This window comes from Temnothorax curvispinosus, unplaced genomic scaffold, assembly GCF_003070985.1.
Source record: "Temnothorax curvispinosus isolate PA1 unplaced genomic scaffold, ASM307098v1 QBEX01018679.1, whole genome shotgun sequence".
In the NCBI taxonomy this organism is placed as follows: domain Eukaryota; kingdom Metazoa; phylum Arthropoda; class Insecta; order Hymenoptera; family Formicidae; genus Temnothorax; species Temnothorax curvispinosus.
In genome coordinates this window covers 1-5,753 of record NW_020228459.1, presented here as the reverse complement: position 1 = coordinate 5,753, position 5,753 = coordinate 1, and the positions used below count along the sequence as shown (strand labels likewise).

The 5,753-nt window shown below is 34.0% G+C and overlaps 1 long non-coding RNA gene across 1 annotated transcript; it reads right to left on the bottom strand.

Annotated features, from left to right (window-relative positions):
* Nucleotides 1-20: 20 nt before the first annotated feature.
* Nucleotides 21-1,187, bottom strand: LOC112468591. The gene is made up of 4 exons (XR_003042421.1): nt 903-1,187; nt 757-820; nt 445-506; nt 21-143 (listed from the first exon to the last, which is right to left on the bottom strand). It is a non-coding gene; the product is annotated as an uncharacterized LOC112468591 (long non-coding RNA).
* Between the last annotated feature and the right edge of the window lie 4,566 nt (nt 1,188-5,753).

Here is a 5,753-nt window from a genome sequence, read left to right as displayed (position 1 = left end):
TCCTTACCTGAAATAAAATGAAAGAAAATACATTAATATTCTTATTCATATATATATATATTCATAAGATTATAAAATAAGATTGAAATACTTATCCTTTATCCTTATTAATTCAGTCTCAGCTCACTATTACCTCTTCTCACCTATAACAATAACGAAATATATTAATTACTGCACTCTTATACGATAAAACCGTTATATATAATCAATAAATAATTATCCTTACAGAGCTAAGCAAAATGTCAACGACAAGCCTTATGCTAGAAGTAAAAAGACTACATAATCTTGCTTATCGCCTGGATTTAGACGAAGCTAAGGAAAGAATACGCGGCAAATACTTGAACATATTTAACCAAAAATAATAAAAATAAAGAAAAAAAAAAGGGAGAGACTAAAACTCATATGAATAAATGTAGTAACGATAGAAATATAGCATTAACTTACTTTTAATTTATCCTTATCATATCCGTCCAACGAAATCACGGTGACAGTATAGATAACCAGCTCTATAATAAAATAAGAATAACCTATATTAATAAATATCCTAATAAGTAACATAAGGAATGAACACTGAAAACAAATATGCGCGTCTATATATGTACGCAAGTACAAATATACATGTGTATATACCCAATAAAAAAAAAAAAAAAAAAAAGAAAAGAGAAAGAAGAGAAGAAAAAAAATATATTACTAATCAAATCTATAGAACTACTTAAGCACATTGCTAAACAAATGTTTTGTCAATGGAACTATTACCTCGATTTAGATAAATCCAACTACAGCAACACAGCTCTTACACTGCCAGGCACACTTTAGAATCCTGTAATAAAAATCACATAAATAATTAATTATCTCTAAATATAATTATACTCTATACGACATAACCGTACAATTATACTTACTAATAAAAGTTCGGGGACCGAACTTCCCTAAGGAGGGAGATGTCACGTCTGACGGTATAATCACCGCTATATTCCACCCGCATAAATTTTTTTGATTTTCTACCTTCATTGCTAAAAGTCCCCAGCATCTGCAAACAACATTATAATATAACAATCATTCTTTAAATTAACTGTCACAACAAACACTCAGCTGATCCGAATACGCGTTCTTAAAGCAGTAGACATAAGCCTAGAGAACATGGCTGCCTTAAGGTACCCTTTCAAGCTTAAGCCCCATTTTCATGAATCACACTATAAACTTTTGGACAATTGCTTGTTAAAATTCCCCAGAGTCACTAAAACTGATCGTAAATGAATATTACAAACCTTATGAGATCTTTTATGCAATGCAAATTCAATTTAACATATGAATAAATGCATAATCCATAAGAATAAATTCAGGAAATTAAAATAAAATATAAATAAATTAATTAAAAGTAGATTATTCATAGGAACATAACCTTTTATGCCTGAGAAACATTATCATGCTAAAATAGTAATTATTTCATTAGCATTTTTTCAAACATAATTGTTATAAACAATTAAATTATATTATTAACAGACCTAGTTAATGTGATTACTAGAACTATCACAAAAAGTCAAATAACTTTTGATTATAAACCATTATTGTATCTCTCAAAATAAACTAATTAACAATAAAATTTATCATAAAAATATTATTAAAGATGATAAATAAAATCACTACAGATACCCAGCAGAGCATATCAAGTAACCTCACAAAAACTCCCACATCATATCTCTTCTTAATTCCGAGATATAATTAAAAATTATGGAAATCCATAAAACACAGAAATTTTAAACAACCTAAAATAATGCCTTTACTTATCTGAACACAACAAAAGAAACCCCATCTTTTTATCTCTTACCGTTCTCGAGTTATAAATTATTAAAGTTTCATATCCGCCATTTTGAATTTCCTACCCTTTAGACTTACGAAGACCAAATTACTTTTACATTAATATTTTAGTCTTCTATACATTTTAAAGCTGAAAAATTTCATTTCTAAACAAAAATTTTGACACTTAATTATTATGATAAAAATGGAATCTCTCATACCCCTAAACACCAGTAACGTTAACGCCGATTTTTTACCTAAATTAATTAAATTAATAAACGAGATTGAAAATTGAACATTCACTCCATGAAAGACGAGGATAGTTTAATACCAGTTCACAAGGTGTAAGACAAGGATAGCCGTAATAAATTCTTAATAAATTAAAATAAAATTAGAAAATGAATAGTTTGAGATGAAAACATTATATACGTGTATACAGAATAATCATTAGAATCGTTTGATAGAAAAACATTTACTACGTAATCATTTATTTTCGCAACTTACTTTTATAAACAATCATAAACAAATTATTGACCATGTCAATAAATATTTTTAACTTATACCTCAGATCACGTATAACAATTTTTATATAAGTCAAAACCTTGTCACTTTTCTAATAAAAGCGCTATAAAATTCCAAGTGAAAAGACACCCGGTATAAAGCAAATGACCTTAAATAATACGTCTGACATACGTATATTAATATGTTAAACGTATTGACTCGGGACATTGAATTTAAACTTTAATATTTTCCCAAAACATAATGGCAAAAAATATCTTATATATATATATATATAGTCTGAACCCTTCTCTTAAAAATCATCCATAATACAATATTTTTATTAACTTCCTATACCTAATTAATCGTAAAAATACATACCTCTGTTTGTGCGACAGCACTTTAGTAACAAAAACTCGTTCTGGTAAATACAAATTTCAACCCTATATATAAACTCTGCATCAGTACACCTACAAAAAATGATAATAACTTTTATTTCTGCAATTGTTTATTTACGAAATATTTATAACAATAAAATAACGAATGTTCATAAACGAGATAATATTAGAAATTCAAAATCTCTTAAACAAAGAGAATATAATAATATCAATACCCAAATTAAAGAGTACCAATTTGTTTAATTAATAATTTGTTATTAACAAATACATATATTAACAATAAAATTTTCCAATGCTATATTATACTTTAGTGAAAGTCCTACAATATATTTCCTATACACTCCCATCAAATTCCCAACCATTTGCGAGATATAAAAATGATAAAAATCTTAATATATATATATATATATACAAATTAATTTCATTAATTTCCTGTACTAATGAGAATGCTGACCATTTCTATCTGTACTCTGTACGATATATTATTAACCTGATATTAGAATCATTATTAACACCGCTAACATCACTTTTATTAATATTATTAACAAATATATATATTTACCAAAATTAATATAAATATTGAATGTCAAGCGCCGAAGCGTTACTCACGAATTCGAGAAAGATAAAATTGTATTATGCGCAGCATAAGGAACACGAATCCGAGCGAGATGCGAGTATTGTATGATCTGAAAGAAAGAAAGAGAGAGTCAGATATACCATATTAACTATTAGACGAAGAGAGCAATATTTCTTATACTTTAGACATGCTAATAATGACTTAAATTGTATTATTAAATTAATCTACTGTATGTAAAGTATGTCTAAAGAAATCTAAATAATGCTCAGCATATATTTGCACTTTTTACTATTCAAATATTAAATATTTTCTTCATGATAAAAGTCATATTAAAATTTAATAATGAAAAGAAGTATCGCTCTCAATACAAATCGCCGTTAGACTAGAGAATAAAAATAGAATTCAGACGAGTCACCTGTATGACTCATTCGAGTGAATCTAGTCTTCGCATAGACATGACCATATAAGGTAATGAATTTCAAGACACAACCCTATGACTCATTGCTGGCAAGCGAGCCACACCCCTAGAAGTAGACTCACATCCGCTAGACAACGCCTTATGACTCATTGTAACGAGGTGCGGTCACCTCCCACCACTGTTTCCAAAATTGTATAAAAGCAGAATCTTTCACCCTCTCGACGGAGAGTGTGGAACGAGCCAGGAAAGGTCACATATCTTATACTTGTTCCATCCTCCCACATAAACCACTTGTATCGTAAAAGTTCTACAATAAATATCATACTTTTTATATCAAAAGAAAGATAAAGATTATTGGAGATTATTGAATTACCTACCTTCGACGGATCCAAGGAGCCAAAATCTACATCGCCGACCCACAGCTAATTATCCTGGGGTTTTACCTCCTTAACTGCAAGAAAAAGAACCCATCAACGGAGACGTTCTGCCGGATCGAAGCCACCTCGCATCACCCAGGACGTCACACCCTTGTCGACTTAGTCTCGAACGTCGTTTTTTACATTTGTTCGTCCAAAAATATATAACGTTTGAAACGATGCAAAAACTCGTCGCGGCGTCGTCGAAAGCCGTGACGTTCCCCGCAAACGTACTTACTGGTAGCGTCGCAAGAGTAAAGCTCGCGGAAAGACTAAACCGTTCGAGAGATCAGAAAACATACTTTTTATTATCGAAAACGCTTCGCGCGCGTTAAAACGTACACTCGGTCTCAGACGGTTACCAACGTCCGTTGCGACGCGTGGCACCGAAAGACGCTGTTACAGTAGGAAAGGTAAGTTTCTACGCGAGCGTTAACGTGGCAAAAAGCCTAGTGTCAACGTAGCCCCGTTGTCGGCTTAGTCCCGGTCTCCTCTCGAGACAAACGGTAGACAGCTTGTAACTAATATTTAGTACGTGCAGCGTACCGTTGTACATACGTACGTAGTTCATCGTACGCGTACGTCTGTTCGTTGTTGTTCGTTTCGTATCTGAATCTTGTGTTAAAACGTCTCGCGCACGCGTACGTTCCGTTTTGATAGATGCTTAACGTTTTTTGTTACGTTACGTTGCGCGACCGTTCGCTTGCGTCGTTAATATTTTTGTCGCAGGCGTTCGGCTGTCTCCGGCGAACGAACATCGTGGTGTTGTTCGAGTGTCGTTTCACGTCAAGCGCCGCGAGTCTGGTAAAAAAGATGAGATCAAGACTGAAACGTCACGCTAAGTCGTGGCCCCGGCGTCGCTCCAGCACTCTCATGTTTACGTTAAAACAGGTTTGTTGCGTGAAAAAATGTATCATGTTTTTAAAAGGATTTTGAGAAACTTTGTTTACGTTTTTGCGCCGATATACGACGTACGTCGTAGACGTGTAGCTTCAAACGATACGTACGAAACTTTACGTTCGTTTACTTAACGTTTGGACAGTTCTGACTAACGCGTACGTTCTCTTACGACGATAGAGCGTTAAACGTGTTTTCAAATCTATACAGAACGTAACGTTAGAACATCACACGCGAGATGTCCAAAGACCTCGTTCGTACTAAGTCGTAACGTTTTGACGTTTAGAAAAAACGCGTGCGACCGAACATTCTTAACGTCTTCCGCGAGCGGCGAGATCTACTTTCAGACGTACGGGTACGGGAAGAATTCGCTACGGAAGATGTGTTTCACGGTGAGCAACGACGTCGTACAATGCTTGGCGTACAGGGTAAACGCGAGACTTTGCCTCTGCCAAACCGTGGCGGAACGCGCAGTGGGAAAGGCGGAGTACGCAGAGAAGAACCGTACCGTTTGCTGTGGGATGAGCGAGAAACGTTTCCTAACACGTACGCGACGACGTCGGTCGCACCGACTAAAGTCTTTAAGTGTTTACTGGAACGCAGGACGAAAAACGAGAAGGACCAAGCTTAACGTGCGTAAGTTCCCGGGGACGTGGCAAGGTAGGTAAAAACGTAACGCACAGTTTCGAAACAACGTACAGTTTTGTTCGTTCAAACCGACGTAAGCGTCGTGACGTGCTACACGGGTTTTT